This window comes from Dermacentor albipictus, chromosome 6 (assembly GCF_038994185.2).
Source record: "Dermacentor albipictus isolate Rhodes 1998 colony chromosome 6, USDA_Dalb.pri_finalv2, whole genome shotgun sequence".
NCBI classification, from domain to species: domain Eukaryota; kingdom Metazoa; phylum Arthropoda; class Arachnida; order Ixodida; family Ixodidae; genus Dermacentor; species Dermacentor albipictus.
The window spans coordinates 74808329-74831904 of NC_091826.1; the positions used below are offsets into that span (position 1 = coordinate 74808329).

A 23576-nucleotide genomic window follows, 5' to 3' on the forward strand; every position below is an offset into this window, starting at 1 on the left:
CATTTTAGCATTGACTCCTTTCCAGCCTGCATGTTTCTTTTCTTTTGGAGGCCGCTAATGTGTGGCTCACACTTGGTGTCCCACATTGTCTCAATATGGACAAGTCGCTTTCGTGGGCATCACCTTCATCAGCCACTTTTGCGGGCCTTTCCACCCAACTTCATACAGGTCCGACCATGTAAGCACTTATGCTGGTCTCTGTTCATGCCTCATCGCGGCCGAGAAAGGCCAGAGGCACAATTTGCCCATGGCTGCAGCAGGAAAGGGTGAATGGGGAGCACGAATCACGGTGTGCGTAAATTGGGAGTCTATGTCGCTGTGCAGACTGCAGGATCAAATTCTTACTTCGAGAGGCTGCTTCCCAGTTCAACCGACCAGGCCGCAATATTCGAAAAACATAACACTGCGACCATAATCAAGTGACATAACAGCAAAATTAAACAGCAATCAGTCACCGCATGAGGTTCAGACAATACATCATACATTGGCGACGAACCATATGGCAACAGTGAGCATTCACATACACGGGTCTCTTAGGGTACATTGAGCTGCCTACCTACAGGCGTAGTGCCCGACTTCGTCGCACGTGGTGGTCTACTAACGAGCAACAACCAGCAGCAGAAACAGATTGGACAGAGTGTCCCACCTGTTTGCGGCGACAGTCGCTGTTAAAGATGAGCAACTTGCAGTGCAAAGCAGTCGGGTGACGCAGGCATCTGCTGCCGCAGCCTACACAGCGACATGGACTACCCATCATTTTAGCATTGACTCCTTTCCAGCCTGCATGTTTCTTTTCTTTTGGAGGCCGCTAATGTGTGGCTCACACTTGGTGTCCCACATTGTCTCAATATGGACAAGTCGCTTTCGTGGGCATCACCTTCATCAGCCACTTTTGCGGGCCTTTCCACCCAACTTCATACAGGTCCGACCATGTAAGCACTTATGCTGGTCTCCGTTCATGCCTAATCGCGGCCGAGAAAGGCCAGAGGCACAATTTGCCCATGGCTGCAGCAGGAAAGGGTGAATGGGGAGCACGAATCACGGTGTGCGTAAATTGGGAGTCTATGTCGCTGTGCAGACTGCAGGATCAAATTCTTACTTCGAGAGGCTGCTTCCCAGTTCAACCGACCAGGCCGCAATATTCGAAAAACATAACACTGCGACCATAATCAAGTGACATAACAGCAAAATTAAACAGCAATCAGTCACCGCATGAGGTTCAGACAATACATCATACATTGGCGACGAACCATATGGCAACAGTGAGCATTCACATACACGGGTCTCTTAGGGTACATTGAGCTGCCTACCTACAGGCGTAGTGCCCGACTTCGTCGCACGTGGTGGTCTACTAACGAGCAACAACCAGCAGCAGAAACAGATTGGACAGAGTGTCCCACCCGTTTGCGGCGACAGTCGCTGTTAAAGATGAGCAACTTGCAGTGCAAAGCAGTCGGGTGACGCAGGCATCTGCTGCCGCAGCCTACACAGCGACATGGACTACCCATCATTTTAGCATTGACTCCTTTCCAGCCTGCATGTTTCTTTTCTTTTGGAGGCCGCTAATGTGTGGCTCACACTTGGTGTCCCACATTGTCTCAATATGGACAAGTCGCTTTCGTGGGCATCACCTTCATCGGCCACTTTTGCGGGCCTTTCCACCCAACTTCATACACGTCCGACCATGTAAGCACTTATGCTGGTCTCCGTTCATGCCTAATCGCGGCCGAGAAAGGCCAGAGGCACAATTTGCCCATGGCTGCAGCAGGAAAGGGTGAACGGGGAGCACGAATCACGGTGTGCGTAAATTGGGAGTCTATGTCGCTGTGCAGACTGCAGGATCAAATTCTTACTTCGAGAGGCTGCTTCCCAGTGCAACCGACCAGGCAGCAATATTCGAAAAACATAAAACTGCGACCGTAACCAAGTGACATAACAGCAAAATTAAACGGCAATCAGTCACCGCTTGAGGTTGACAATACATTATACATTGGCTACGTACCATCTTACAGGCATAATGCTTGCCTTTGTCACATGTGGTGGTCTGGTAACGAGCGACAACCTGCGGTACAAACAGATTGGACAGAGCCTTGCACCTGTTTGAACCAACAGTTGCCGTTGAAGATGAGCAACTTCCATTGCGAAGCAATCAGGTGACGCAGGCATCTGCTGCCGCAACCAACACAGCAACATGGACTACCCGGCATTTTAGCGTTAACTCCTTTCCAACCTGCACATTTATTTTCTTTCGGGGGCCGCTATGTGTGGCTCACACTTTGTGTCCCACTTTGTCGCAATGTGGACAAGTCGCTTTTGTGGGCATCACCTTCGGCAGCCATTCTTGCGGGCCTTTCCACCCATACGGCTATCAACTTCATACACTTCGAACCATGTAAGCACATATGCTGGTCTCCGTTTTGAGCAAATCATGGCCGAGGTAGGCCACAAGCACAATTTGCCCATGGCTGCAGCAGGCCAGAACGAACGGGGCGCACCAGTTACGGTGTGTGTATACTGGGAGTCTATGTCGCTTTGCGGACTGCAGGAGCAAATGCTTACCTCGAGGGACTGCTTACCAATGCAACTGACCAGGCCCCCACATCTGTAACACAGTTACCACAACCAAGTGTGGCAGCAAAACCAGATTCTGCAATCAATCACTTCACTGTAGCTTGCACAAAGACCCAGGCTATCAAGGAAGAGGAGCAATCATCAACGAGACTAGGAATATGGAAAATGAGAAAGCTTGCATTCAAGAGAGAAGCCACTCTGCTCTGCAAGCATTGAAGGCTAAAAACACCAAGAAAAGTAAAATGGTGCATAGCACATGTGCATAGGTTAATGCAAGACGCATGCCGATGCTGCATCAGCTATTTCAGGAGAGTAATTGCGCATGACAACATACACTAGAAGATACTGCTACAGATATGTTAGGCTGCTAGACAGTGACTGGTATTAAGTATCAGCGAAATATCCAAATATAAAGGTTGACCTTTATATTTGGATGAGGATGAATAACCTCTAACAAAAATGGGCAATGAGAAAGCTTGCATTTATAGAAGAAAAATTACACTTCGCACAAACGGAATTAACATGGCTTGGAAGCTGATTAAGGACGAACTGATGAAACTCAATCTTTTGGCCAGCGTCGTCCGTGCTTGGTCAGATGTTGCAGGTGCATCTGAAGACGAAGAATTTCTAGAAAGTCCTTTTTGAGTTACTTGGATGACTCAGCCAAATGTCCGTGCTGGTGGAATGGTGGCTGAAGCTCTTTGCAGTCTTAACACAGTCCTTTGCAGACTTGATATCTCATCCATATTCTTGTGCATGTGCTTCTTTGTTCTTGGTGTAAAAGCCTTGCAAATTCGGCTCCAGCCCCTTCCTGTTGGTGCAGATAGGAGCTCCTGTGATGACCAAGATGTGCTTGGCATAGACTCTGTTGGGGCAAAACGGTGACACGTGAGATATAGCACAGATTAGCCAAATTTATGTGGGTTTTATATGTTCGAACCAATTATACTGAACCATATATATGAACAAACATTCATATCTGCTGCAAACGGCAAGCCAATACAGCATAGATCAAACATATTTATTTCTGAACCATATGTTGTTTACCTTGTAGTAGTAGCCAATGTCCACACAATGACCTTGTCGTAGCAGGCAGCAGCTTCTGTTTAGTGCGTGGAGTGTGTTGCTTTATACTGGTGCCGTCCTCATTACTGCATGTCTGGAACAGAAATTTTGACTGAATCAGAAATTGAAAAAGCAAAGTTTTGCAATATGAAATGCAAAAAGGTGTGACATATATGTTGTAATGATTTGCGACTACAGAACACATGCAAATGTACACTGTCTATTCTAGGGTGCTTAAGCAGCATGTTAAATAAGTATTGCTATTGCCCATAAAATTGATGTCTGCCTAACTACAATGCATGTCAACAGCGCAAGTACTATTAAGATCACAAATGAGAACATTTGTGGGTTCATTTATGCTCTAGAAGTGATCACACTGCTAGTTACTCAAGCAAATGCATGAAAGTCATGAAGCTATTAGAACTGATGCATTATTTTTCTCCACGAACGTGACGCACCGCTTCACTACTGCAAAAATAAATGCCCTACGGTAAACCAATCTGAACAGCAAGAACATTTGGAACCAACAAGTACGAAATATGGGTATCATGCTTGCAACTGTTTAATACATTAAATTCTGTACTTTCACTTCATTTTACCAAAGGATTATTCGGTTTTGTGGACGACAGACGTTGCCGGCCGACTCGAAAAAAAGTTTAATCTGTATATTGATAAGGCTACTCAGTCACCTACAACCACGGCTACAATAACATGAAAAATGAGACGCGCGTTCCGATATCGCTCTTTCTTTCCTGGTTGTGTGTGTAAACCAAACGACAGCCTCGCAAGTAAAGGTTTATTTAGGAAACAGCAACTGAGATCCTCACTGCCCATATGTAATGCAAGATCTAGTTCGTTAACTTGTGCCCGCCTGGAAGGTAATGAGACAGATATTATATAACGATTGAAGCAGCGGTGTTAAACGACTCACCGTTATTGCCGTTGTCAGCCGCAGCAAAATCCAGCTCCCGTTTCGATGCAGACCTGTTCCGAATGGCTCACGACCGAAACCCAACTGCCGGGCTTACATGTCCGCTTGCAAACACGTAACTTCACCCCAAGTTACATAGAAGCGCAAGAAACTAGTTTTAGAAACAAAGAAGCAACCAGTCTTGAGTGTACGAACGAATGAATCCGTGCCGCCGTGCACTCGGAAATACCGGTAAAAATTTTAAATCCAGGCCAGAGGTCACGTGAAAGATCGATGATGCTGAACGCTATTTGCGTTCATAATGGCGAAGAAACAATAAACTTACTAACAAAGAGTACAATATCTAATTAGCAATGATAATTTTGCCCTGTTTTTATGTAAAAGAAAATGCTTCGGTAATTGTAAGAGAAAGTTTGTAAGATAAAATTGCGCTTATTACGACGCCTCTACCGGGAAATGTTGGAACTAACGAACGAATCCCGAGGTGATCCTACTAGGTCGGCTTTGTTAGCAGCGGCGCGCGGTCGATTTTTTCGCCCTCTGTGGCCATTAGTTGAACTTGAGAGTGTACGGGGCCTGGGCACGGGCAGAGAGATAGATAGTAATCTAAAGCGGGAGCACGGCGAAGCGTCGTCAGGGGAGAGGGAGTCCCGCGACGCGCCTGGCAGCGGTCCCAATGCGCGCGCGGCGCGCCTCCTGTCGGGGCAGCGCCGTACATTGAGAGGAGGGGGTCTTCTGTGTTTGCCGCAAGATGGCTCTGCGTGTGCGGAAAGCGCAGAAGAAATGCAGCGGAAACGCACTTCGCAACTCGTGTAATTGTGACTTCTGTACGTTACATGTTCATAATTACCGATATACACCGCAGTATAACTTTCCACGGCTCGTTTCGAAGGCAACACCGCATTCACTAGAGGCGCGTTTGCACCGCTTGGTAGCATCGAACTCGTGGCTGAGTGGTAGCGTCTCCGTCTCACACTCCGGAGACCTGGGTTCGATTCCCACCGGGCCAATCTTGGAAATTGCTTTTTATTTATGAAGCGCCTGCCGTGATTTATCGCTCACGGTCAACGCCGCCGACGCCGACGCCGACGACACCGGCTTTTCTGCGACACGAGCTCCTTAACGCTATCGCGTTAATATTTTACAGAAATATGAAGCCCAACGATACAATAACAGCAGTAATGTAAAGAAAATGTAATAAATATGGAAATGTTTTTATGACAAATGAAAAGATGCTTCTGCTAACAGTATTCTTTTCATATTGTGTTTAAAAAACTGCAATGAAAGAGATGATTTAATATTAGCAGGGATGCGATTCCAAAGTGAAATGCCATGGAAACGAAGTGTAAATTTACCATAGTTAGATCTGATTTTAGGTAATAGAAGGTTATTGCGTTCTGCAAACCTAGTATTATTTATGTTCATGAGGTTATCAAAAGGAAGACTGTCTAACGTTATTTCACGATGAAAGAGACGAAATGTAATGAGTGACAACTTGTGATAGAACAGCTGTTGAATGGGTAAAACGTTAAGATGTTGATAGATAGGTAAAGAATGGCACCGGAATGAGCTAAAGGTCATTAATTTTATTGCCTGATTTTGAAGACGTTGAAGTGGTTTTAGATGAATGGCATATGTATTACCCCATGAGGATAAACAGTATGATAAATGACTGTTAACATAAGCATGATACAACGATTTAATAATATGAGGGTTGAAGAATGCGCGTGTTTTGCTCTTGCAGTTATGCAGTCCAGTCAGAGCCCACATACCAAGAGGTCTTGGGCCAGAGATCATCATTCCCAGAACCTGCGGCCCATGGTTTCGAACAATGCAGGCATCAAGCCGGCCATTTTGTTTCGAAAAACTCGACCTCCTGATGCACTATCTCCGGCGGGGGTGCTGTTGTGGTCGGCGGTCTATCAGAGCAGGGGATGCCACTCCAGCGACAAACAGTTGTCACGCCTCATCATTAATTTCAAGGCTACGATTCTTCACACCTGTCAGCAGCCCTAACCGGCTTGTCCGCGCCGGATAGGAGTGACGAGCGTGCGTTTCCGACCAAACTCCTTTCGGAGGGAAAGAGCAACCGACCTCCAGATTGGTGGGACCTCAGATCACTGGTCCCTTGATGCCATCGGTCTGCTTACGCCATCGGTCACCTGACGCCGGAATCGGTCTCCTGGCGCCGGATTGCTGGAGGCGACTGGGTAGTGACAACGCAGGCCATAAGAAGCGGAGCCAGCCGGGTGTGAGGAGAGGAGGGGACGCTCGGACCAAGAGACACACTCGGACCTGCAAAGATGCTACCGTAGTGCTCCGATAGTTGGAGCCGTATTGCAAAACTCAACCATGTAGTTTTTTCAATACAATCGTTTTTTCGTTCTCTTAAAGGTGGCTCGGAACCCTTTCTCCCGGCACGTGGCACGGCACCTTCCATAGAAACTTCGTTGGTCGCGCTTACCCCCGACTTCACAACCCCACAATGTGTTTCACCAATGACAGCCCCAATTCCATGACCACTGGCATCGGTGAGAACTTCTGTAGGCTATGAGGGCTCTACATCGGCAAGTATTGGTGGTGTAGTCAGTAGACGGATGAGGGCAGAAAACGAGGCTGGTCGTTCGAGCCCCCACACAGAAAGAACGTACTTCTTCAAGAGTTCAGTGAGAGCGCGACCGACGTCTGCGATGTTCTGTGGAAAGCGACGAATGTAAGAACATAACACAATGAAACTCTCTGCGTCTTTGGGTGAGCATGGCACAGAAAGTGTTGCAGTACTCGTACCTTGTCGGCCTCTGGCTGTAAACCGGTAGCACTGACAAGGTGACCGAGCATAATTATTTCTCGTCGCCCGAAACGGCATTTCACCGAGTTCAGCTGAACATTGGCTCGACAGAAAACGAGGAGAAGGGCTGATAGACGGGTGAGGTGGTTGTTAAACGTAGGCGAGTGGACACGGACATCGTCTAAATAGCATAGAAAGATGTACCACTTGTATCCCCACCGCAGAGAGTTCATCATACGTTCGAAAGTTGCTGGGGCATTACACAGTCCTAACGGCATGTTGTTAAATTGGTACAGGCCATCTGGCGTGTTACATGCAGTTTTTTCTCGGTCCATATGGTCAACTGAAATATGCCAAAAGCTGGACCGAAGGTCGACAGACGAAAAATATTCGACTCCCATGAAAGCAGTCGAGGGGTCATCGATGCGAAGGATAGACGCCTTGGTGGGTTACGTTGTTCAAACTCCGATAATCTATGCAGAAACGTCAGATGCCGTCCTTAATTTTCAAGAGAATGGTAGGGAAGGCCCACGGGCAGAACGAAGGTTCAATGATGTTTTTTGTGATCATTCTGTCGACCTCGTTCAATATGACTTGACGTTCATGATGGGAAACGTGATATGCATGCCAGCATACAAGGTTGGCGTCACTAGTGTTGATTCGAAGAGCCACAACAGATGCTTGACCTACAGGGCGGCTGTCAAAATCAAAGATGACATGATAGGACGCCAGAATGCGGTAGAGATCTCGAGCTTGCGCCTGGGTCAAATCGAGAGCGATCATCTTGTTGATCTCGTCGAGACATGAAGGAGCAACGCTGATGGAGGGAAAGCCGGCAAAACATCTGCATCCAAAGTGGCAATCTTGCAGGGGCCAAGTGCAGAAATGGTGGTCAGCCACATGCCTTGCGGGATAAGCTTAGTCAACAGGCTGACGTTCAGAAGGTAAATGACCACTCTGATGTCAGCAATGGAAACAGTGGTGTGAGCAAGGGCGACATCGCGTGCTAACAGAACGTCGATAATCCGAGACAAGACGTAGTCGTCATCAGGCACACCATGCGAAGACGTCAAAATGGCGTATGTAGCAGCTCGAAGCGGCCAGTGAACGTGATTGCAAGAGCATAGGTGTCGTGGTATGTATGTTGTGTAAAGGGGGTTTATTCGGGTCGTAGAGAAGCAGCGACCAACGCGGCAACAGCAGGTAGGGCGCAGCCAGTGAACGAACTGGGTACGAGCCACGCGATGGCAACGGGGCTTTTCAGCCTGCCAATCTTCTGCGCCACTATCACCCCCGGAATTGAAGAGTAGCCATCCTGACGATTTAGAAAGAGGTGGGCGGATCGTAATACTGCTTCAGCCAATCAATGCGCACAGTCTCTCGTCCCCGACGATGCAGATCGGGAGATGGCGATACGGGTTCGCCCACGTAGTTCACTGGTGTTGTTTGTGCAACCACGCGGTAGGGCCCGTGGTACTTCGGGAGGAGCCTCGACGAAAGGCCAGGAGGAGCAACAGGCGGGACCCAAAGCCACACGAGTGAGTCGACGGGGAAGGGGTGAGGAGGAGAATTGAGGTGATGGCGCTCTTTTTGGTGGCACTGTTGAGCTGACGTCAAAGAACGGGCCAGTTGTCGGCATTTCTCGGCGTGCTGAGCAATCGCAGAAACAGGTGAACATTCAGCAGGGTCCGGCCGGTGCGAGAGAGCAGTATCAATGGTGCTGGAAGGATGGCGGCCGTAAAGCAGAACGAATGGTGAGAATGCGGCAGTGGCTTGAGAGGCAGTGCTATATTCGTAAGTGACGAACGGAAGTACAAGATCCCAGTTGGAGCGGTCAGATGCAACATACATTGATAGCATGTCACCAAGAGTTCTGTTGAATCGTTCTTTTAAGCCATTGATCTGTGGATGATAAGCGGTAGTAGTGCGGTGAATAATTTGGCATTCAGATAGGAGTGACTGCAGGACGTCCGAGAGGAATGCGCGGCCCCGATCGCTTAACAGTTCACGAGGGGCACCATGGCGGAGAACGAAGTTGTTTAGAATGAACGAGGCGATGTCTTTTGCTGATGTGGCAGGCAAGGTGGCGGTTTCAGCATACCGTGTCAAATGATCTACGGTGACAACAATCCATCGGTTGCCAGCGCCAGTAGATGGAAGAGACCCGTATATATCAATGCCGACACGGTCAAATGGCTGAGCTGGGCAGGGAAGGGGTTGGAGAGGTGCGGTGGAGAGATGCGGGATACGTTTGCGTCGCTGGCAGGCAATGCAGGAGCGTACGTATTTGTGGACGAAGGTGTACATCCCTCGCCAATAATATCGTAGGCGAAGCCGTGTGTAGGTTTTTGACGCTCCGCCGTGACCACACTGCGGGTCAGACTGAAAAGCGGAGCATAGATCTTGTCGTAGGTGGTGAGGAACTACTAAGAGCCATTTGCGGCCGTCATTGTGGTAGATGTGGTGGTATAAAAGTCCGTCGTGGATTGTGCAATGCTGTGCCTGTCAGCGTAACGCTCGAGGTGCCGAAGTTGCCGGAGAATTTGACAAAAAGTCGAATATCATGACGATCCATGGGTCTTTTTGTTCCTCCGATGCCATGTCCAGGATGTCAAGTGGTCAGATGTCATGTCTGTAGGTAGAAGTGCTGCTGTCTGAAGCAACTGGGGAGCGCGAGAGGGCATCAGCGTCAGAGTGTTTCCGCCCAGAACGATAGACGACACGGATATCATATTCCTGGATTCGGAGGGCCCACCGAGCGAGGCGACCCGACGGGTCTTTTAGGTTGGACGACCAGCAAAGAGCGTGATGATCCGTCACCACGTCAAAGCGTCGACCGTAGAGATATGGACTAAATATTTGAAGAGCCCATACGATAGCCAGGCACTCTTTTTGTGTGACTGAGTAATTGACCTCGGGTTTCGTGAGGGCACGACTGGCATAAGCGACTACGTATTCAGCATTAGTGTTCTTGCGTTATGCGAGCACGGCACGAAGGTCGACACCACTGGCGTCAGTGTGTTCTGCAGGTGCGCTTGGATCAAAATGGTGCAAGACTGGCGGAGACGTGAGTAGGTAACGAAGAGTCGTAAAAGCGTCATCAGAGGCTTCCGACCAAGCAGAAAGTTGATTGTCGCCTTGGAGAATTGGTTAAGTGGTGCGATCACAGTAGCGAAATTGCGAACGAAACGTCGAAAATAGGTGCATTGGCCAATGAAGCTGCGTAGTGCTTTCAAGTTAGTGGGCTTCGGAAATTTGGATATGGCGCGAAGTTTATCAGGATCAGGAAGAATGCCTTCGTTGTATAAAACATGGCCTAATGTAGTCAGTTTTCGAGCTGCAAATCGGCATTTTCTTAAGTTAAGCTGGAGACCAGCATTCCGGAGACAGGTCAAAACTTGATGGAAACGTCGAAGATGGGTCAGAAAATCAGGGGAAAAGACGACAATGTCGTCGAGGTAGCAGAGGCAGGTGTGCTACTTCAGGCCGCGTAGGATGCCGTCCATCATGCGTTCGAAGGTGGCGGTGGCATTACACAGACCGAACGGCATTACAGTGAATTCATACAAGCCATCTCGTGTTACAAACGCGGTTTTAGAACAGTCAGCGTCAGCCATGGGGACCTTCCAGTAGCCATAGCGGAGATATCTAAGGAGGAAAAAAACACTGCTCCTTGCAAACAGTCAAGTGCGCCGTCAATACGTGGCAATGGGTGTACATCCTTTCGGGTAATCTTGTTAAGCCTTCGATAATCGACGCAAAATCGTATGGTGCTGTCTTTTTATAAAAACTAGGACGTTTGGTGATGCCCAAGGATTACTAGAAGGCTGGATGACACCGCGATTGAGCATATCGTTCACCTGGTCATTGATAACGCGTCTTTCCGTCGCCGATAGTCGGTAGGGACGCTGTCGAATTGGTGCATGGCTCCCAGGGTCGATAGCCTGCGAAACAGTCTTTGTGCGGCCGAGTGTTGTTGCTTGGCAATCAAAAGAGGAAGAGAAGCCTTGGAGCAAACGAAGAAGTTCATCGCGCTGCGTCATCGTAAGGTCACTGGCAAATGCTGGCGTAAAATAACGCGGCAGTGACTGAGGACGCGATGCCTCGAGAGCAGCAATATAAGTGGAGTCGTCTATCGTGTCAAATATTGAAGATGAGGTCAGTAGCTCTGTTCTGCCAAGGCTTTCACGGCAGTGTAAAGTAATTGTTTCAGCCGATGGGTTTGAGACGCACTTGAGAGAGGCACCAGCTTTGAACTTGAGGCCGGCGAAGGGCAGTGGTAGTGAACGGCGGCGAACTAAGGGTTCAGACGGAGCGAAGTGCTGTCAGAGATACTGAGAAGAGTGGAAGACCAGGTAGGTATAACGGTGTCTTCTGGAACAGAGATTTTGCGACAATGGTCCTTATGGTCAGTGATAATGTCGGTCGAAAACTGAAACAGCTCGATTTTGGTGCGGGCGCAGTCAATGATGGCATGGTGTGTGGAGAGAAAGTCCCAACCTAATATGACGTCGTGTGAACATGAAGGCAACACGATGAATTCTATGATATAGGGGACCTCCTGAATTACAACACCAGCAGTTCGAAGAGACAGTCCAGCTAGCGGCATCGTCACTTTTCCTGTCTTGCGGCAAATACGGGCAATCTTTCGCTGAACGTGCAGCGCCAGTGTTGACAAGTGCTAGCGTCAATGTTCCTTCGATTGCGACTTCAATAACGTTCATCGGGGAAGTGTGATGCTTATACATTTCGCTGGCACCGCAAGTCTCGCCTCCTGAACTGCGATATTTAGCTTTCCTGGCGCAAAGGGCTCCGACGCCGGTGCATGAGGGAAAGCGAGCGGCGGCGAGGAGAAGGGGAACGGTGAAAGGTGTAGAATGCGGCGTCTACGACAGGAGGAGATTCAAAGGTGTCCGAATAGTTGCGGCATTGTTGGAAACGTGGCGCATATGGACGCACATTGTTGGGGACGTTTGGTGTAAGCAGGCGACAGTGACGTGCTACGTGTCCAGCACGGCCACCATAAAAACAAAGCGGGCGATTGTGTTCCGTGCGCCAATGATCTTGAGGTCGTGCATACTGCACCAGTGGCCGGACTGGAGTGGATACGGGCGGGCGCAAAGGCGGGCGAAGGGGACCGTAGATCTGTGGTGCAGGCCTCGAAGCGACTTCGGCGTACGTCAGGGGAGCGGCAACCGGAGCCTGCTGGAGAGAAGGTGGAATGTGGTCGGCTACCTGCTCCTTGATGACAGATTGCAAAGCGGGCGCCAACGGAGATTTTGACTGGCCGTGTGTAAGGGGAATCAGAGAAAGCTGACGAGCCACTTCTTTACGGACAAACTCCTTGATCTGTAGCAGCAGCAACGTGTTATCCGGGGAAACAGCCAAGCTCGACATTGAAGTCGCCTGAGGAGGAGATTGGCGGGTGGCTATGCATTTGCCGTGTTCGTCGAGGCTTTGGCAGTGACTGACGAGTTCAGAGACTGTCGCCAGATTTTTCGCCAACAGCATCTTGAAGGCGTCGTCTTCAATGCCTTTTAAGTTATGGCGAATCTTCTCGGCATCAGTCATTGTGACGTCAACGCGGTTGCAGAGGTCGACAACATCTTCTATATAACTTGTAAATGTCTCCCCGCACTGTTGCGTATGACTGCGCAAACGTTGCTCGGCGCGAAGCTCGTGAACGGTGGGGCGCCCGAATACCTCCGTCACGTTAGTTTTGAAGGTTATCCACGTCGTGAGATCACGTTCATGGTTGCGGTGCCACACGCTGGCGACACCGCTACAATAAAACGATACGTAATTCAGTTTTATGGTGTCGTCCCAGTGGTTGTGGATGCTCATCCGATCGTAGTCAGCGAGCCAGTCTCCTACGTCATGGTCCTAGGTACCACTGAAGATGATGGGTCACGTTGACGCAACGGGCCGGGGCAGACCACGGTAGTCACCGGGGCAGCGACTTGTGGTTGCTGTGGTTCTTCTTCCGGCGTAATGAAGTCAGGCTGCAGTGTCTGGTTGCGAAGTTCCAGAATTCCGGTTGCACCCAGCAGCTCCCCCAAATTTAAAGGGGGTTTATTCACGTCGTAGAGAAGCATCGACCAACGCGCCAGCGAACGCAGCCAGCGAACGAACTGGGTACGAGCCACGTGATGGCAACGGGGCTTTTCAGCCTGCCAATCTTCTTCGTCACAGTTGTAATATCGGGAAGACGGGGTAACTCAAGGTGAAGAACACCGGTCGCACAGTAAATTAGAGCAGAATGGCTGGGCAAAGAGTCTAGGCGAAGGATTAGGTCGGGGAAGCACTTCTAAATAACGGCAAGCTTGACTGAAGTGGGATGACCAGCAATACCAACGCGGGTAGTTCACACCCCAAGAACAGCTTAAGTCCCTCTATCAGGCGCGGAGGATGCGGGAGGTGGCAGGTGTGAGCACTATATGAAGGCGACGACCAAAATGTGCACTCATCAGAGAGATATGTGCCTCAGTGTCGATGAGCGCAGAAATATTGACGCGTCAACATCAAGTTTTGTCTCGTCGTCCGCGCCAGAAGAGGATCTCTAGTGGAAGTCGCAAATGCAGCGTCACCTCCGGGTGCTGCATGGCTTAGTTTCCTTTTTTTTGATAGACACGTGCAGGGCTGAAGGGGAACGAGGGGATGCGAGTCTGCGGTGAGCGAAACGGCGGGTGATGGTTTGGAGGCGAGGGCTACTGGTGACCATGGGGCGACGGGAAACGACTATATATACTTACGGGAGTATCGGCGCTGGAGAAATACGACTTGGTTGTTGGTGAGGAGCGGTTGCTGTCCAGGCGGTGTGAAAGGGTAGAAAGTGCTCCACGCGGCGAGGACAAGTGGATGACGCAGTAACGGGTGACCTGGCCGATTCGGTGACAAGTAAAAGATATCGGCCGATCGTGAGGGGTTCTTCACGGAACAGGGTAACCAGATCACGTAGCAAACAGTTGCTGTCGATAGTATGAGGACACATGCCATAAAGTTTGTGTTGGGCTGGCCACGGTGCACACGGAGTTAACGCCCATGTTAACAAGCTCCTGTCGGACAATGGCTTGGACGAATGCAGTCGTAATCGAGCTCGAGTCGCCGGCGTGAACTGGCACAGCCGTCGGGGCCTCAATTTCGCGGTGTACAATTCGTGTCAGCTTATCTGGTGGAGCTAACGGCTGTGCTGCCGTGTAGTCTTTGGAAGAGGACGTTGCCGTCTTTTCGGGAAGGCGGGCAAACGCGTGGCCAACGAGCCGGCTTTTAGCCTCCTCTGTAAAGAAACTGTAAAGAAACTGTAAAGGACTGTAAAGAAACATCTGCACATTAAAAGGTTGAAGGTGTCGTCGTTGATGCCTCCCAAGATATGTCTAATCTGGTCGTCCTCTCGCATCTCGGCATCGGCATTCGACATAGCGATAACACGTCTTCAATCTAAGAGACGTAAGATTCTGTAGATGTCTGCGCACATGACGCCAACATCTTTTTCACGGTGATCTTCAGGTCAACGGGTTCCAAACAAGTCTTGGTAGTTTTTCTTTGCAGGTGTCCCAACTCCCGATTTCAGCTTCGTGGTTATGAAACTATACTTTTGCATTACCTTTGAGGTAGAAATTAATACCATCATCAGGATAGGGTAGGATAACATCAGGGTACAGTACCATCGGTTGTTAGCACTCACGCGTTCGTACTCCGCCAGCCAATCTTGAATGTCCGCTTCACTGGAACCGCAGAACGTGCCAGAATCCCGGGGTTCCACCAGCACGATTGTTGACATGATGGGCGCTGATGTAGGCGCCACGTCTTCCGCCATTGCAGACAGATGTATAACACGACGGCCATTGGGGAATTCCATTGCGAGGCGTGAGGTGCCCCGCACCTCCACCACACTGGGACGGAGGAGACATGTAGGCGAAGAATATATTTACAAAATATTTACAAAGAAAGCTAGGCCAAGAGGAGATGTCTGATAACAATAAAATTCAAGCAGCGCTAGACGACAGGAACAGAAAGAGGAGGAGACAAATACAGCGCCGTGTTTGTCTCCTCCTCTTTCTGGTCCTGTCGTCTAGCACTGTTTGAATTTTATTGTTACCATGCAACACCAACTCGCCCAATCCGCTGCCGTTCTGAAGATGTCTGACCCGGCCCACGTACAAGCGACTTCATCGTTGTCTGCATCACTCAGCCAGACCTCGTGTTAATCCATGTATCATTCGCTCTGTAGCAATACATATACATCGGCTTGTACGTAAATTAAGGAAAGATTTACTTAAGAAAGGACAATCTATGGTGACAGCACTAACGTTCCAAAATACAATTTTTTGTCTAAAATAGGATATCTTGTCGGGGCTGGAAGTTTACCAAAGATCGGTAGCACGGTTGGCTTTGGGAGCACACGGTAAAACTAAAGATTAGGCAGTGCAGAGTGACAGGGGTCAGCCCTTTTTGATGCCAGAAAAGCGCGGAGCTTTGAAGAAAAATTCAAGAAGATGAATGAAAATACTCGGACTGCTGAAGTGCACACGTATCTTTACCTGAAAAGCAGGGAGCCAGAATGGTGGAAGAGATCAACCAAGTACAGGGTAGTAGAAAGCATAAATAGGCAACCTGGAGTCATGAAAGACAAACTGAGAGAAACAGAGATCGCGAATTAAGTGCACTGATTTGAAACGAAAAGAAAAGAACAAAAAACACGCCGGAGAAAATACTCTCAACAAGATGAGTCATATGTATGCTGTAGCAAAAATCCGCAGACCAGCCAGCACGTCCTAATGGAATGCGAAGGGACACAGCCAGTGAGACCCGAAGGTACCGTACACTTTCCGGATGTGCTTGGATTTAAATTGGACATCAGCATCAACCGGTCAGCAGAGTAAATAAGATGTTGGGAGTATTGGTGTAATATAAGCAGGAAATATACTGACGCAACCGGATCCGTTACAGGCATAGGTATCGCGGCAGAAGGTAGATAATCTTTTTGAGAAAGAAAAATAAGATTAAAGGGATGTATACAAAATGCTAGAATGAAAAGCATGTATAGCACACCTGATTAACTCAAGCAAGGGAGGCAATTATTTGTCACCGTCTTGTTTCAAAGGGGATGCCAATAAATGATCATCGTCATTAGCACTATATTTTATTTATTTATTTTCACAATACTGCGGACATCTGTCCAAGCAGGAGGGGGCTACGTGAGCAGATACAAAAATAAGCAAACATACAATATATACAAGGGTTACAGTCAACAAGATTCATCAAGTGGGTGGCTGTAACCAGTGGGAATTTCCAGGTAGGGCATTCCAATCATTGATTGTTTTCGGAAAGAATGAGTTTTTGAAAAGGTTTGTTCGTGCAAAGATCGGTTTTAAATACTGGCTGTGTTTGTGGCGGGAAATTCGAGATGTGTCCTTAATAATATAGTCATGCGGTTGTATTCCTAGTTTCCCGTAATAAAGCTGGCGAAGGAAGTTTTATCTGGCAGTTTTTCTTCGATCAGTTAGTGGTTTCAAGTTTGCGGCTTCCAGCATACTCGTTGGAGAATCACGTCGTTTGAAGCGTTTATAAATGAAGCGCGCGGCTAACCTTTGAATACTTTGTAATTTTTCAATACCTACCACTGTGTGAGGATCCCAAACGACACTCGAATACTCTAAGAGAGGCTTAACGTACGTTCTATAAGCTTTTAATCTTAATGAGGATGTGGAGTCACCTAACTTAAACTTTAGAAATCCTAATCTTTTTCGGGCTGCACAGGTTATATTGTCTATCTGAGGCACCCGGAATAGACGTGAAGTTAAAGTTATCCCCAAGTATTTGCAGTTGTCTACTTTCCTAATCTTATTATCCTTTATTTTGTACAAGTATTCTAGCTTTCTTAACTTATTTGTAATACACATATGCACTGTTTTGTCCTAATTAATAATCATATCCCATTCATTGCACCATTCTGCCAACCTATCCAAGGTTTTTTCCGGAAAAAGCTGATCAGAAACAGTTCGAATGTTGCTAAATATAATACAATCATCTGCAAACAATTTGACGCGAACAGGTGATTCCACAATTTTACCTAGGTCATTAATATAAATATTAAACAGTACTGGACCCAGCACCGATCCCTGAGGTACGCCTGAAGTTACCCCCAAAAACCCGGAGCATGATCCATTTATTTCCACATACTGCTTACGACCAGTCAGGTATGAATTTACCCAGTTTATGATCTGTAGGGGTATTCCGAGAAGTTTCATTGTATATATTAGTTTCGAATGAGGGACTCTGTCGAAAGCCTTAGAATAATCTAAGAAAATAGCGTCAACTTGACCGCCCCCATCAAGCACGGAAGCGAGTTCATGGACAGTGACTACTAACTGTGTGGTTGTGGAGTAACCTTGTCTAAAACCATGCTGATTAGCCGTGAGTATATTATTTCTCTCCAAAAAATTATTCAGGTAAGTGACTATGATGTGTTCTAAAGTTTTGCAGCAGCAACAGGTGAGTGATATTGGTCTGTAATTACTTACAGAAGATCGGAGACCTTTCTTAAAAACTGGTATTACTCGTGCCAAACGCCAATCGTCGGGAACAGTACCAGAGGCTAAAGATTTAGAAAAAATAATGACCAAAAATCGAGCTAATACTTCGGAATATCTTTTAAGAAAAGCAGGAGGAATGTTATCTGGCCCTGTAGCTTTCTTCGCGTCTAACCGTAGAAGGAGCTCAGTCACACCCTCAATAGTTACACTGATCACGTCTTGGCTGTCAATTATCTTCATCTCGGCAACACAAGTGCTCGCAGTGGAATAAACACTTTGAAAAAACGCATTAAATGCTTCAGCTATTTTCTTTGCATCTGTAATTGTTACATCAGCATCGCATATTTCCCACGAAAGTTGGGAATCTTTGTTAGATAGGTATTGCCAAAATTTTGGGGAGTTCTGAGAGGCAAATTGACCAAGTGTGTCCGTAAAATAATGTTCCTTTGCCTCTCTCAGTTTTAGAGCCAGGTCATTTGCCATCGCGCCAACAATTGTCCTGTCGTAATCTTTAGATTTTCGGTATCGTTTTATTTTACGTTTGAGATGAATGATGTCTCTGTTTATCCAAGGGTTCTGTCTGCCGATCATTTTTGTTTTATCTGGAATTAATTTTCTGATACAAAAGTGGCACAAGGACTTAAACTTGTTCCACAAAGAATTCACGTCATCGTCAGTATCAAGCTGTACAAGTGCTTCTTCCAAACAATGCACAATTTGAAGGTCGTCAGCAGAATCATAATATTTAACAGTGATATACCTGGGAGTATGTAACTGCGATCGAGTAGGAAGCGCGCATGTGAAGTACGCTATTTTGTGGTCAGAGATCCCTTCGTTCACTTCAGCTTTATAGTCAGAGATGCTAGCAGAGCATAGTACAAGATCGAGAATTGAAGTCGGTGAGTCTGTAATTCTTGTAGGCAGGTAAACAGTTTGGGTAAGGTTGTGCGCTAGTAATATATCTAGCAGGGTTTCAGAACTTTTAGTGTCCGTTGAGCCACATGACATTGAATACCAGTCAATATGAGGTAAGTTGAAGTCCCCGGCAATAATAACATTTCGATTTTGATAACTGTCAAGGTAATCATACAATTCTAATAAAAAATCTGGATGAGTCCCTGGTGGTCTGTAAACGCCCCCGACGACAACTTGGGTACCCGACAACGTCACCTTACAGAAAACACTTTCATGCTCCGTGCTAACAGCAGGCAAAAGGAAAGACACCAAAGGTTTTGTAACTAAAACAACCACGCCTCCGCCGCGTGTCAGACTATATATATATATATATATATATATATATATATATATATATATATATAGTAGACAGAACTAATTAAGGCGTGGTCAGTTGCCGTACAACGTGAGTTGTGCTCGCATGTGTCAAGATAGTCTGTGAAGCAGGAGTAGCTGCCTTCCTCGTTTCCACATGATGTGAGGAAGCGGCTCTGAGCACAAGGGAGCGACGCATTGCCGGAGCACATGATAATGGCGAAAGAAGCACAATACTTTGTCAGCGTGCCTGGTGTGGGCACCAGCCACCTTCGATACTGACGATCGGGGCAGTTTGACACGATTTCAATATGGCGCTACACTGACGCCACCGCCACCAAAAGAGCCACAGAAAACGTAACGGTCTGAAAATTGATTATCCTAGAGGCTCGTTAGCACATTGCATCCTAGCGTTGCTCAACTTGTCCGAAGCTGGCGATAATGAAATGGTCAAATGCAAGTTGACTTCACACTTCACTGATCTAGTTAATAAATTTGAACACAGCTATCGCTTTCACAGGCGGACTCAGTAAGAAAGCGAGACCCTAGACGCATCCTTCACTGCTTTGCGTAACGTGGACGAGAAATGCGATTACGGTTGGCTTCAGATCCCATGTAGATGGCATTCAGGACAGCTTGATGTACGATCACGTTTGCAGCATTATGGCTTTATCGTCAAGAAGCATTCCAGAACGCGAGGTTGTCAAAAGATACCGAATGCTCCAAGCGAGAAAGAGCGGGCAGCGTGTCTGACAATGCTGACACTGTGAAAAACCCCCATGGAAATCGCGGAAGTAGTGCAGCTACTGTGGCGTGACGCTCACGCGCGCGATACCTCTCCGGCCAGTGAGGCTATTTACATGTTTGAAATAGGAAAGAACATTTTGAAGGCAATGTACGTGCTTTAAGAAAAAAGATCTCCAAGGCGACACTGATGCCATTAAGGAGATTGCTTTAGCTCTTATTCGACACAAGAAAACCAAGTACATTTGGTTTGAAGTCGACGCTGGTTTTATGAAATTCAAGGTTGCTCCAAGTAGTTGTCCATTGTATTGTCTGTGTTTGGCAAACAAGAGGGAAAAAAGAAAGTTTCCTGTGGTTTAGCTCTGGTTAACCCTAGCTGAATTGCGAAAGCAAGGGCTGCATGGCTACGCTTGTGGTTAAGCGGTTGGTTTAGCTCTATTGTATAGACACGACAAGACACACTGTTCAGGTAACGAATAGGCTTTTACGACGCTTCTCGAGTCGTGCGGCGCGTTCTTCTGGCGTCTCTTGAGCGCGTTGTCTCTTCCTCGCTTCGTACTGTCGTTGTTGCGCCTCTTTGGCGCTCTCTAGTAGCCCCGAGAAAGAGGAATGGCGCCCTCTCGCGAGTGACGTCACGGCCAGGACGCCGCTCGCTCCGGCTCGCTCGGCTGCCGCGCGCGCTCGTTCCCTTCGTGTATGTTTGGGGTATAGGTGGCTCGAGCCGTACGTATTGAAGAATAAGTCGGCTTCTTTCAGCTGCAATACCTTAACCACAGTTTCTTCTTCAAAAGCGTGTGATTCGAGAAACTTTGCGACTTGGATATCGCAAGCTAAGTAGCGTTAAAGGGGTCTACAAGTTTTTGCAATGCATATATGCGCCGTGTCTCGGTAAATTTTGACTAAAAAGAGAATATCTGCAAATTCAACGCGTGAAGTTGTGTATGATGCTTCGCTAAACACTTAACATTCCTTTAGTATTTAGCTATGAGAGGTATTGCATTTTACGTGGAAGAAAAATTTGGTAATTGGCGTCAACATGTTATCCGATATTAGAAAGACACTGCCCAGCGAAGCTGTCATCATGATTCCTATTACTCTGTTGTGTTGTTCTATTCAAATATGGCCATTCATTAATGCGTAAAAAAATAGTTAGGTGCGCATTTCTTATGAAAATGTTTGCTGCTACTTTCATCCCCCTCTGAAACAGGCCTCCAGAAAACGAATTGCTCATGGCTGCTAACACGACGGCGTGTCATGTAGAGTATTTACATAGTTAATTCACAAACACCATAGTAGCAATCACCTGAGAGAAAAGTTTCGTTGTTTAGATCGACAGCCACTCAATTGAAAGTGATGAAATGTATCATAGTGGCCCTCAGTAGCCTTTATCGACAATATGGCCCACCCCTGATCACGTAACGGTAGCAATCGACTGTCCGTATGGCGAGGCACGCTATGTTCGCGAAACCCATCAGTTCACTTCAACTTCGAATTAAAACCATAAAGCATTTTTTACAGTGCCAACTGGAATGGCTAAAGTATTCTCGAGCTACTACTACGCAGCTTAGATTGCCTACAAAAGGAAAATCCAAGCACCTTTTGCGTCACCATGTCTCAATCCAGCATTATTTAATTATACAAACGGATAACTATTCGCTTCGTCGGTACTTAAAAGAGAACCTTGCAGGCTAATTTAACTTTGCTCCAATCCAATCGCAAACATTCATAAAGAAAGCACCACAAGCCTTGCATATACTTTCACTTGATTTCTGACCCTCCACAGGGGGAATTTTGATATCTTCAATATGTCCCATACTACTAGTCATTGACGCTTCGACTGCTTTCTGGCTACAGCTATGTGGTCCAGCAGGCATACTTCACTAAAAAAATTGGGCCGAGCAGCCTGTGTCAGTTTGCCAAACAGATTCGTCATGTATATTCCTTAAGCAACAAGCACCAGTAAATTTCTCAAGTGAGTTTGATGTGATTTGATTTATTAATTTCCGTTTACACACACACATGTACAGAGGAGTGGTAAATGGAGGTGGATGAGGGAAAAAAGCCGCACAGACGCGGCTTGAGGTAATCTCAGCCTCTTAGGTACAATATGGCTGCAAGGGGTAACACATCAAGCGCCATATAAATTACATCTATATAGTGGCCATAAAACATTGCAGTTATACAATATATGAAAGCACAGTGAAATATTTCCACGATAACAATGCAAAACACACTGCGGGATTGAAATAAATAAATGATATTCACTTGGTAACATAGACAAAAAAAGAGGAACATAACATGCATTATTAATCATTAACAAACGCGCTCTAAAGAGGTGAGTTGAACGTGTAGCACGGAAAAGGGAATATATATTGGTACATTCCTATTTGTACTCTGTAAATAGCTGTAAGGCTTAAAAAAATAGCTGTAAGCCTTAAAAAAAATAAACACGTGAAGAACCGCCTAATGTTGACAAGCAGTTAAAGAAGCAAGTGAGGCGTGTAGAATCTAAGCTCCAGTATTAGTTAAGTCACCGTGCTACTGCCGAGCGTTTCTGTGAGGAAATGCAAAAATTCGATATTATACCATGAACTACTCGTCGTGAGCAAACCTGTTTTAGCGGAATAAAATCAACGTAACTGCTGTAGTAGTCATATATAGTCAGCTTTGTGACATACTTGTTGCACCGCGGCAGGTATGGTATCATAACTGGATTCCTATAGGCTATGCTTTTGCGATTGTCTATCCGCGTATGAAAAACCCGCAATGGGCTGGTCTGCGTCGCTTCGGCTGGCACTGTAGCGTTGCCTTCGAGAGCTGCATTGTTGTCTAAGAAATTAGCTCTTTGAATAAATGTTCGCAAAGGAAGACGTCATAAAAATATATTTGAGACGACCACCATAAGTATACAAGCAGAGAGAACGAGGGCGAACAAACGAAAACACCGCAGAAAGCGCCCGTACAACGCACGAACTGTAGCAGACGACAGGCGCGAGTCCCCTCCCTGACGTCACGCGAGCGGCGCTCGCAGCGCCGCTCGTGTTCGTTCTCGGGGCTAATAACGACAAAATACACTGAGGCGACGCGAATATTATATACACCCCGCGAAGCTGCTCCTTCTCTCCTTCTACCCCAGTGGAACACATGGGCACATCTGGTGGAGCCAGCAGCGACGGCAGCGGCGTGGACGGCGGTGCCATCTGTTGGAGCGCGGCTGCGGCTTTGCTAGGCAACGGTGGCTCAAGGTCGTTCATCGCCCACGGCCTAAGGCATACGGCATACGGCATGCCTGGACACGGCATACGGCGCGACAAGCCGAAATGGCTTGCTGGCTGGCGTAGTAAAGCTCTCGCTTTAACAGGAGGGAAAACCTCGCGGGACCAGGGAACCATACACTCGAGGTATCCGGGCGACTTGTCGAGACGCTGGGTTGGAAGGGTTGAAGCTGCCTGAGGGCTTGCAATTGTCCCTTTAGGCGTGGTAAAGTTTTAGAGCGCAGCTCTTTGGCGTCCGTTCCTGGGTTTCGCGTCGTCGTCGGCGTCGTCGTCGTCGTCGGCGTCGGCGTTGTCGGCGTTGTCGTCGGCCTCGTAACCAGCTCGCCTCCGCCGCCGCGCTCCGCCGCCGCGCATGCGCGCTGTCGGCTCTCCGGGCGAGGGAGGATGATGGAAGGGAG

General features: G+C 47.5%; 1 protein-coding gene and 1 long non-coding RNA gene across 3 annotated transcripts in view; both read right to left on the bottom strand.

The window, feature by feature from the left end:
* The window catches only part of LOC135897124 (calcium-activated chloride channel regulator 1-like), a 594363-nt gene that overhangs the window by 36457 nt on the left and 534330 nt on the right, over positions 1-23576 (bottom strand). The window lies entirely within an intron of this gene.
* Positions 3302-4634, bottom strand: LOC139046920 (uncharacterized). The gene is made up of 3 exons (XR_011506987.1): positions 4568-4634; positions 3619-3730; positions 3302-3436 (listed from the first exon to the last, which is right to left on the bottom strand). It is a non-coding gene; the product is annotated as an uncharacterized lncRNA (long non-coding RNA).